This window comes from Ictidomys tridecemlineatus, unplaced genomic scaffold, assembly GCF_052094955.1.
Source record: "Ictidomys tridecemlineatus isolate mIctTri1 unplaced genomic scaffold, mIctTri1.hap1 Scaffold_552, whole genome shotgun sequence".
NCBI lineage: Eukaryota > Metazoa > Chordata > Mammalia > Rodentia > Sciuridae > Ictidomys > Ictidomys tridecemlineatus.
This window is the reverse complement of record NW_027523678.1, coordinates 1-11,710: the sequence shown is the minus strand read 5'-3', so window position 1 is coordinate 11,710 and position 11,710 is coordinate 1.

The window sequence follows — 11,710 nt, the reverse complement described above, 5'->3', positions numbered from 1 at the left end:
CTCCCGAGCTGCTGGGTTTACCGGCGAGTGCCCCCGGGCCCGGCTCAGCCTGCGTTCCTGTCTGGTCAGTCCTCTCAGAGCCTCAGCTGACCCCGCTTTCCTAGGAGCCAGCCACAGCAGAGCCTTGTGCAGTGCACTGACCACTTCCTACTCAATTACCTCAAGGGTTCAAAATAGCAACGCCGTCAGGCCTAATTGCGTTTCTGGGGATTCGGGGGCTCTGGGAGCCGAGGATCTGGGTTGGGTAGAGTTGAGATCCTGCAGTGTGGACAGCGCTTGTCCTTACAGCCTCCCGGGGGGGATTTCTGGCACCGGCAGAACTTCCCGAGCATCCGAATGGACAGAATTGAGTGAATCCTTGCAGTCAGACTGGCGTGGACTTTGCCCAGTGGGCGATTTCCTGGGCTTGATTTCACCTCCCTCTCGAGGCCTCTCTAACGTCCTCGGTGGCCACTCCTGGCCCCAGGGGAAGTCACTGAAGGACGAGGAAGGAACAATACATGGTAATTAGCTCAGCGGAGGAGCAGGCTCCATCCTGCTTGAAGAGCCTGGCTCTCCTCTTGACTCTGTCCGGATCAAGAGCCTGAGTGGGCATCCTGGGTCCTCGAGAGAATCTCATCTTAATATGTCCCTTGTCACTCTTTGGAAAAGGTGGCAAAGAGAAGGGAAATGCAGCTCACAGGGCGTGCAGACGGGGGCAGAGACACACTGTCTCATTCAGGCTCCTCCTCACCTTCCTACGCAGCTGCAGCTCGAGATCGGGGTTTGCAAGTGGGAGCCTTAGACTGCAGAGAAGAAGACCACCTGCTGACCCTAACCGCTGGGTGCTGGGGGAGAGCCCTCTACCGCGAACCCGAGGCGCTTTCTTGGACGTCCACATATATTAAAAGAAGAAAAAACTCACGGTGGCTTCTTTCCCCCCATCTTGCACGGACCCCAACGGTCTCTACTTTTAAACGACAATCATTTGTCATTATTCAAGGTGAGTTTTAAAGCCTTCGATGTGCATGACGATTTGCTCTTGTGTGGAAAGAAGCCTCAGGAATAGGAGGAAAAGGGAGAAGACGATACTAAACCCATGATGTACCTACGAACATGGAATACCGCAACAATGTATCCGAGCAGCAAGGCAGCTCCTGGACAATGAACAGGAGGGTAGCATATACCCCTCGGATACACTGCACCAAGGGGGAAAAAAAAATAGATATTAGGAGAGACTCCAGTTTTTGGCCCAGAGACACGGAGGTACCAGAAATAAGACTTAAAAAGGGAGCGGAATTGGAAAGTAGCCTGTTTTTTGTTCCGATCACGTGAAATGGAGGAGCATGTCGAACTTCACCCAAAGCCCAATTCTCCAAACACCTGCCAACTGGCTGTCACCCAGGAACCCCAGGGGGCAGGGGCTGGGTGGCATTGGTGACGATCACGGAGAACTAAGGACACAGATCGCTGCAGTGCCCAACGGAAACAGGAATCCCGCCGTGCTCCCAAGTGGCTCGGTTCCCGGGGTAGACCAGATGTCTGGGGGAACAGGGCGCGGGACCCCGGGCGGCTGTGCAGGTTTGTCCCGCTAATTCTTCCCTTTGATGATGATTGCAATTAGAGGTTGGCTCCCGCGCTCATCCTGGTGAGGTCCACCGCACAGCACAAGGGCTGTTCCAGGTTCCCGTAAATGTGCCCAGAGGACCTTCTCACGGTATCCTCGAAACAGACCCTTCTCTCTCCGCTAATGAAGGTCAGGACGTGGGTCACCTCCTGCAGGAGGGTGGCCAGCCAGGATGGCCCTTTCGGAAGCCAAGTTAGCCAGATCCGGCAATTTGTTCCAAGTTCTTTATTTTTAAACCTACAGTTTGGCCATTATTCAGAACGGTCGCAATGACTCTTCTGATTTGGAAAAAAAAAAACTCTCTGCTTAGATGATTTGCACAAATTATTCCATTCCCCCCCCCCAAATGGTCATCGTGACTTGTTGACAATATTTTGGCCACGAGCCTGGGCACTTGCATTTAAAAGATGTCTCTGAGCCAGGCACGGTGACACACGCCTGTCCTCCCAGCGGCTCGGGAGGCTGAGGCAGGAGGATCGCAAGTTCCAAGCCAGCCTCCACCAAAGGGAGGCCCTAAGCAACTCAGGGAGACCCTGTCTCTAAATAAAATGCAAAATAGGGCTGGGGACGGGGCTCAGGGGTCAAGTGTCCCGGGTTCAATCCCTGGTACCAAAAAATATTAAAAAAATAGAATAAAATACATAGATGGGAATATCATCCTTTGGATCAAGGTGGTCAGCAGACATCGATCTCGTCCTGGCTGGGATCTTGGAGGACAGATGGATGTGAACTCCAATGTCTCGCTCCCAAGGCGGGTGACAGACCTGCTGTTTGATCCACTGAAATGTCCCCCATAAAACCTCCCGGGCTGTAGCACAGTGAGCCTCTCTGTTTTGTAAAACCATTTCTTAGCGCAGCTGTTTCAGACTCACCGAGAACCCTCCTTGGCCTCCTCCAAGGGACAGGAGTTATTGAAATCTATATTTAGCTCGCTTCCTCATCCCAGGCCACGGTGAGCGTTTTCCCCAACCTTGCACACTTGGAGAACAACACGGCCTCGATTTTAATTCTGAGTTGGCGGCTCTAACCTCATAGTTTCCCAAGTGCCCCCCCACACCCCCCGGAAGCTAGCGGATCATCCCCCGAGGTACCTGTTTGCAAAGTCGGAACCTGTTTTCTCCAGGCTTAGAGAAAGGTGTGACTGGAGGGACAAGAAGGGAGGGTGAGGAAAGTCTTTGAATCCTGGGACAAACCTTCCGTCTCTATAACAGGTGCAGAAGCTGTCTTCTGGAAAACACTTACAGCCCATGAAGGGGACGAGGGTTTTGTTACAGCAGCCCATGGAGACTCATACAGTCATGCACCATCTCTGAGCCAGCAAGCAGCCTCAGCAGACCCCGCGTCTGCCCTGTCTGGACCTCGGGCTGCAGCCGCAGAGCTGAGAGCAGTCGGGGTCTGGGGTCTATGCGCCCCCAGGGCTGGGGGTCTTGCTACGGCAGCCTGAGTAGATTCAGGTCACGTCCATGAGCTCAGAATATTCTGTTGGAAAGTCCTTCTGTGGGGCGTCTGATCCTTACCGGCTCATCACGGGCTGCTTTCAACCACGCCACAAACAACCCGAGGACCTTGTCACGAAATAATTGTGTTTGTCTTCCTCCTGCCCTTTCCGTGCCTCATTATTTGACAGTTTGCTTCCGCACAAAGCGGAGAAATCTAACAAAACAACTCGGCGATCTTTATGTTCCCAGCCACCGACACTTGTTAAAAGAGTCTCAGAGACAGTCACTTGGAAAAGGCGTTGTGTGTTGATCCAGATATTTCCCTTTCCCACTGTCTTTTCTTTTCTTCTTATGTAACGGTGCGTTTTTATCTGGGGTTATTCTCCCTTCCCTTGGAACGTGCTTTGCCTTTTATTTCATCTTTATTTAAAAAAAAAAAAGAAAACAGACTTTACGGAGTCGGTCCACTGGAAAGGGACTCACGCGGGTTTTGTTGACCCAAGGATGTTGTTATTTCTTTGGGATCCTTGTTGTCCACCTGTTATGGTGTCCATGTGAAGTGTCCCCTAAAAGCTCACATGTCGGGGACAGTGCAGGAAGATTCAGAGGTAAAATGATTGGGTTATGCAAGGTGTATCCTAATGAATGGATTAATCCACTTGGTCACTGTGTATCCTAATGAGTGGATTAATCCACTTGGTCACTGTGATTCCTAATGAGTGGATTAATCCACTTGGTCACTGTGATTCCTAATGAGTGGATTAATCCACTTGGTCACTGTGTATCCTAATGAGTGGATTAATCCACTTGGGCTGTGGCTGGAGGAGGGGGTCCCTGGGCTGTGCCTTTGGGGTCTCTGTCCTGTCCCTGGTGAGCAGAGCTCTCTCTGCTCCCTGGTGCCCTGTCCTGAGCTGCTCTCCTCCTCCAGGCCCTGCCACCATCTTGTGAAATGACTGGGTTATAGAGAGGTGTAGACTAATAGTGGATTAATCCACTTGAGTGGACTCACTGGGTGGTGACTGTAGACAGGTGGGGTGTGGCTGGAGGAGGGGGTCCCTGGGCTGTGCCTTTGGGGTCTCTGTCCTGTCCCTGGTGAGCAGAGCTCTCTCTGCTCCCTGGTGTAACCTAATAGTGGATTAATCCACTTGGATGGACTCACTGGGTGTAGACTAATAGTGGATTAATCCACTTGGATGGACTCACTGGGTGTAGACTCATAGTGGATTAATCCACTTGGATGGACTCACTGGGTGGAGACTGCAACAGGTGGGGTGTGGCTGGAGGAGGGGGTCCCTGGGCTGTGCCTTTGGGGTCTCTGTCCTGTCCCTGGTGAGCAGAGCTCTCTCTGCCCCCTGGTGCCCTGTCCTGAGCGGCTCTCCTCCTCCAGGCCCTGCCGCCATCTTGTGAAATGACTGGGTTATAGAGAGGTGTAGACTAATAGTGGATTAATCCACTTGAGTGGACTCACTGGGTGGTGACTGTAGACAGGTGGGGTGTGGCTGGAGGAGGGGGTCCCTGGGCTGTGCCTTTGGGGTCTCTGTCCTGTCCCTGGTGAGCAGAGCTCTCTCTGCTCCCTGGTGTAACCTCATAGTGGATTAATCCACTTGGATGGACTCACTGGGTGTAGACTAATAGTGGATTAATCCACTTGGATGGACTCACTGGGTGTAGACTCATAGTGGATTAATCCACTTGGATGGACTCACTGGGTGGAGACTGCAGCAGGTGGGGTGTGGCTGGAGGAGGGGGTCCCTGGGCTGTGCCTTTGGGGTCTCTGTCGCAAAGAGACCTTGCGTCTGCTTTAACTCGACTGCTCCCTGACCTTGTGCTACAGTCACAACTTGTGTCTTCTTCCCACGCCCAGCGTCTTTGACGAGGATCCCGCTCTTAATTTTCACATTGAAAGGGTTTCTCTTTTTTCTTCTATGAAGCCTCGAATAACTAATTCCCGTTGAACATTTTCCAGAAACAATAAAATAAAAAGAAAATGACTCCCTTGTGCTTTGAATCTGAAAACCCTCCGATATGCATGTGAATGGGACGGACGTGGACGGTCCAGGCACACACCCAACAGCTCTGATATCCCCCGACAGAGGAAGAAAAACGGAGAGCAGCCTCCCGTCGTCGCCCGTGCCCTTGGGGGATGCGGAACTAAGGACAATGGCTGCGAAGGTCTTAGCAGAATCACTGCGGAAACGTGGCTGTGGGACTCGTTGGCGTTGCTGAAGGGAATTATCATGCAGAGTGCAGACCCGGAAAAATGCAAAAATATATATAGAGAGATACATGCACAAAGTCCTGAAAAATGCAAAATATATAAAGATCTACCCCCAAAGTCCTGTGAGCTGGTAGCCACTCCCCAGTGTCCTTGTCACCTACGGAGACGGGTGTCCATTAGACAGGTGGGCGTCAATGCACTCACTGAATCTCTGCTAAGCGGAAACGATATTATGTCCCTCGAGTTACAGGTCTCACCTGGGCCTCTTCTCCCCCTGCATTGGGACGTGCTGAGGAAGGAACAAATGCAGCCGGGCGCCGCGGGGCTGCAGCCTGTGATCCCAAGCATCTTGGGAGGCCGAGGCAAGAGGATCACCAGTTGGAGGCCAACCTCAGCACCTTAGGCGATTTAGCACGACCCCGTCTCAAGGATGATATTCAAGTCGGTGAGCTCGCTGCCCGGGGCGATTTTGCTGGACCATCTGGTGGATTTCCGCTGCCCGCGCCTCTTGCTGAAGATACGCTCCGGGTGTGACCTCGACCCTCAGGGCAGGGTGGACTCCGTCCTCGTCCTCGTCTGCCTCCTTGGTGAGGCTCGCCCTGATCCCCCGACAGCAGTCAGGGGGTCTAAACGAGATGCAGCGAGTGGTGGACTGGACACGAGGTGGACCTGCAGAGGAAGAGCACTGGCCTTCATGCCCAGGTGGGATGACCAAGGCGGATGGTCCACTTGACGGGATTTAAGAAAGGCCCCAGATGAAGGAGATGCTGGGCGTGTCCACGAGGGTGGGTCTAGGAGTGATTGGCGTGTGGGACAGCCAACTGCGGTGCAGACCGTCTCCAGGCGTGGGCAGCACCGTCCAATAGGGTGGAGGCTTGGATGGAGTCCAGTGGCACGATCCGCGAAGCCGCAGCAGGGGACCCCTCCCTTCTTCAGCAAGGGGCCCTGGATGGCTGCGAGTGTTTGGTCATCATGGCTGTCCACTGCTGGCCTCAGTGAGGACCTGCACCAGGTGGGCTTGCACGGGGACGCTCCGTGACGTATGCACCACGATGAGGTCCCCGGAGCCCTGTGGCTCAGAACGTGTCCCCGCGGGGGGGCGGGGGGGAGTGGTACAGACCCGGGGGCGACTGATGAGCAGCTCGTCCTTGCAAAACCACGAGGGAAGAGTGGACAGAGGAGCAGGTCCTTCTGTGATCTCACCACGTTGCACGGAAACCTGAGGCTGAACCTTGAGATCCAGCTCTGGATTTCCAAGGTCAAAGTGGCTGTCCAAGCGGATGATTGACAGTTGCAGATCTGGGGCAAAGGATATTCTTTTTTGGTATCAGGGATTGACCTCAGGGACAAACGACCCCCGGGCCCCGTCCCCAGCCCTATTTTGCATTTTATTCAGAGACAGGGTCTCCCGGAGTGGCTCACAGCCTCCCTTTGGCGGAGGCTGGCTTTGAACTTGGATCCTCCTGCCTCAGCCTCCCGAGCTGCTGGGATGACAGGTGTGCATCTCGGCGCCCGGCTGGAAATGACGTTCTGAAGAAACCGTCCAGGAATGTGAAATACAGTCACCACCGAGGGGAGCAGAGAAGGTGGCATCTCCATGATGTCTTTATTTTATTCATAAACAAAATCACTGAACAGGCAAGTGCTTTATCATCCGCACCATAATTATGTGTTAACCCAGGTTTTCCTTTTAAGAAACCGGGCAAATGTCCTGGGGTGCTCACCCCTCATCCACTGGCTGGCACCCAAGCGTGGACATGTGGGTCATCCGTGTTGCCTTGGATTGACACCCACTGTACAGAAATGGGCCACTGTGTCACACCCCCCCTTGGCACACAGGGCACCCCCAATTCCTCCCCGCCAGCCAGAGAGCTCAGCGGATTCCGTGTGCCTCGGTGCGGGCACCGGAGCGTGGCTGTCACCACCAGCCCCTTCTTCACAGCCAACATGAAGTCCCAAGACGGATCCGTAAAAGGTTTCTTTCTCTGGAACAGAATCCCCCGAAAGCTAAGCCGAGCTAATCCTGTCTGAATGTGAGCCTGGGGCAGGCACGGCGCAGGCTTCCCCGGATTTGGCCGGCAGCCCGGGAGCAGAGCCTTGGTGTGTCTGCTGCCCTTTGATGGGCAGGCTCCGTGGTGCACGCGGTGACCCGGCGCCTCCAGAAGAAACCCGGCAGCCAGGAAGCGGGCCACACGGCTCCTGCGGCTCCAAGACACAGAATAGCAAACGGGGAAGACCAGAGGGGACCTTGGGGGCGTGCACCAGGCGGAGCTGATGGAGTTGAATGACAGGGGACGCCGGCCAGGGACAGCACCCAGAGACCTGGACAGTTTGCAGTTCACCTTGTGAATCTGCAGAGACAAGAATGTGCAAGCCCTCAAATGAGGAGCTCAGGATGTGCCTGTGGGTGGAGACGGGTCTTTGCAGAGGTGATGGGGTGCAGTGAGGTCCCAGGGTGGCCCTGACCCCAGGACCTTGGCATGTGCTGTGGAGGGCAATGGGTCTTTGCAGAGGTGATGGGGTGCAGTGAGGTCCCAGGGTGGCCCTGACCCCAGGACCTTGGCATGTGCTGTGGAGGGCAATGGGTCTTTGCAGAGGTGATGGAGGGGCAGTGAGGTCCCAGGGTGGTCCTGACCCCAGGACCTTGGCATGTGCTGTGGAGGGCAATGGGTCTTTGCAGAGGTGATGGAGGGGCAGTGAGGTCCCAGGGTGGCCCCGACCCCAGGACCTTGGCATGTGCTGTGGAGGGCAATGGGTCTTTGCAGAGGTGATGGGGTGCAATGAGGTCCCAGGGTGGCCCTGACCCCAGGACCTTGGCATGTGCTGTGGAGGGCAATGGGTCTTTGCAGAGGTGATGGAGGGGCAGTGAGGTCCCAGGGTGGCCCTGACCCCAGGACCTTGGCATGTGCTGTGGAGGGCAATGGGTCTTTGCAGAGGTGATGGAGGGGCAGTAAGGTCCCAGGGTGGCCCCGACCCCAGGACCTTGGCATGTGCTGTGGAGGGCAATGGGTCTTTGCAGAGGTGATGGAGGGGCAGTGAGGTCCCAGGGTGGCCCTGACCCCAGGACCTTGGCATGTGCTGTGGGGGGCAATGGGTCTTTGCAGAGATGATAGGGTGCAATGAGGTCCCAGGGTGGCCCTGACCCAGCAGGACTGGGGTCCTTGTACAAGAGGAGATGAGGACACAGACGCACACAGAGGAATGGCCCCATAAGGACCCAGGGAGAAGACGGTGTCTGGGAGCCCAGGAGAGAGGGTCAGGAGGAGCCAGCCCTGCCCAGCCTGGACCTCAGATCCCCAGCCTCCAGTTCTTGGAGGGGAAAGGGAATATATCTCTATTGATTCAGCCCGCCATGTTTGGTATCCTGCGGAAGCTGAAGACCTCCTATAATTAAGACCTAATATAATCCATTCTGCGGACGCCCAAGACGTCATAGGAAAAGAAATCTTCTTGTCACTTCCTCGGTAAGGGCGGATTCAGAGTCCCTCCCAATCAAGGACGGGGGCGAAATGGTAAGCAGAACGGCAGCGGTCAACGTATGGCTGGAGATTCTTTCCCAAGAAACACGGAGGAGCGCGGCAGAGCTGGAAATCTCCGAAAATACAGTCCCAGTCAAGAATTTGGGTACAAGTAGTTTGGGCAGCGGCTCGGGGAGACGTGGAGAATGAGGAGAAGTGAGGAAATGCACTTGAAATCAGTCTGCGGTTGCCGTAGAACAAATTGGTACAAGTGGCGTGCGCTTGGACAGGACACCCTCCTCCGTTCAGAGTGTACAAGGGCCAGGGGTCCACGTGGAGCTCTGCGGGGGGCTTCCCTGTAGGGACTGACAAATCTGCCATCCACTTTGAGTCATGCCTCCATATTTGTGGGAGCTGGTTCCCAGACCCCTCGAGGCATCCCCGATCCAATGGCGCTCAAGCCCTTTGCACAAATGGCGCGGGTGGAGGAGCCGTTTGGAATCCCCGCCTGCACTTTGATACCCAGCACAACGGTCACCTCACGTAAATCGTGGCTCTCCTCGACCATTCGGGGAGCAATGACAGAAACAGCAAAATCTCTACCGTGCAATTAAGAGAGACATTCCCCCACCCCTCCGTGCAAATTGGTGGGTCGGATCTACCGCGCTGAACCCCGTGCATACAGAGCACCAACTGTATACGCATTTGGAGCCCCAGGTTCACTGTGAAGCTCAATGGCGGTGGCAGAATTCGGCTCTTGCCGGTTGAAGGTCCAGTTTCCCCCCTGGATCCACCTGGGTCTCCACCCGACCCGGCGTACTCTGGAGGTGATCGTCCAGATCACTAAGATCACTAAGGAGGTGATTGTCCCCAAATCGTTGCAGCCCAGGAGAGAAGACAACGGAGCATTTATTAACAAATTGCCATCTCGGTGCCTTTGGGCAGTGCCCATTTTGACCCTTATCCCCTGCACTTTGCTTTCCGCATCACAGTTGCATCTGAGCCTCAGACTGGGGGGGCGCCTGGAAGTCTGCTCCCAAACAACCGGCCGTCGCGCCCCTTTCTTCCAGGTCCCGGGGCAGGGATTATGTCTGCAGCCAGCTGTCACACAGCCTCCCAGTCCCCTGCTCCTCAAAGCACTCTGCCCAATTGCCATGCCTGCACACTGCCTGACCTCTGCCCACCGCCGTCCTTTCAAAAGGGATGACGCCGCCTTTGAAAACCCGGCAGCAAGAGAGCTTCCTTCCATCCCCGGATCACACGGGCCACGTTAGCTCCGGGGAGGTGTGTCCCCGGCGCAGCTCCAAAGGGTTTGATGGCGACGTGGGCAGAGCGGGAAAGGCTGCCCGCGGCCAGGCACAGCTGGGCCCCAGCGCTGCCTTACGGACGGGGCGGAGTGGACAGGGGAGGGTCGGTCTTTTCTGCCGTTTCTGAGAAGGTGCTTTTGATTTGCTTCTGCAGGCAGCGGGCACAGCCCGGGAGGAAGGCTCTGTATCCGTCCTTTACCATCGATGGCGGCTTCCGTGTTTGTGACACTCAGGTATAAACGTGCAGGTCACCCATCCGTTCCTGCACACACAGCCAAGGCCAGCCGGAGCCACAGGGTCTTTCTCCACAAGGAAGCGAAGAGACAGGGTCCCGCTGGTCCCTTAGTGTCCCCATGTCCGTGAATTCGGAGAATCGACTGCACACAGGGAGCCCCAGGGCAGGTCTGGCTCCCGGGGACCCTGGCCCCTGAGGACCCCAGGTTGGGAGCTACGTGCTAGAGCAGGGGGAGAGGTGCTTCTGCTCCGGGCGTCTGGGCTCACCCCTGCCTTGGGCACGTGGCCGGCTGTGGAGACATCACCGACGACGGAGTCGTTCACAGCAGAGACGCTCACAGGCCTGGAGGCCGAGAGGTGCTGGTGGATATGGAGCTGGTGAGAGCTGTGTCCCTGGTTGGGAGGTGACTGCCTCCCTGTGTGTCCTCACAGGGGACAGAGAAGGGATGAAGGAAGAAGAGACAGAAGGAGAGAAAGAGAGAGAGAGAGAGAGACAGAGAGACAGAGAGAGAGACAGAGAGAGAGAAAAACAGGATGAGGAGGAGAAGAAGAGGAGGAGGAGAAGGAGAAAAAGAAGGCAGAGGAGGAGGAGATGGAGGAGATGGAGGAGGAGGAGGAGATGGAGGAGGAGGAGGAGGAGGAGGAGGAGATGGAGGAGGAGGAGGAGGAAAGGAGGAGGAGGAGATGGAGGAGGAGGAGGAGGAGAAGGAGATGGAGGAGGAGGAGGAGGAGGAGGAGGAGGAGGAGATGGAGGAGGAGGAGATGGAGGAGGAGGAGGAGGAGGAGGAGAAGGAGGAGGAGGAGGAGGAGGAGGAGGAGGAGATGGAGGAGGAGGAGATGGAGGAGGAGGAGGAGGAGGAGGAGAAGGAGGAGGAGGAGGAGGAGGAGGAGATGGAGGAGGAGGAGGAGGAAGAGGAGGAGGAGGAGGAGGAGATGGAGGAGGAGGAGGGGATGGAGGAGGAGGAGGAGATGGAGGAGGAGGAGGAGGAGATGGAGGAGATGGAGGAGGAGGAGGAGATGGAGGAGGAGGAAGAGGAGGAGGAGGAGGAGATGGAGGAGGAGGAGGAGGAGGAGGAGGAGGAGGAGATGGAGGAGGAGGAGGAGGAGGAGATGGAGGAGGAGGAGATGGAGGAGGAGGAGGAGGAGGAGGAGGAGGAGATGGAGGAGGAGGAGATGGAAGAGGAGGAGGAGGAGGAGGAGATGGAGGAGGAGGAGGAGATGGAGGAGGAGGAGGAGATGGAGGAGAGGAGAAGGAGATGGAGGAGGAGATGGAGGAGGAGGAGGAGAGGATGGAGGAGGAGGTGGAGATGGAGGAGGAGGAGATGGAGGAGGAGGAGAAGGAGAGGAGGAGGAGAGGAGGAGGGAGAGGAGGAGGAGGAGGAGATGGTGGAGGGGTGTGGGAGGGGGAGGTGGGTGGGTGGTGGGGGTGGGTGGTGGGTGCGTGTGGG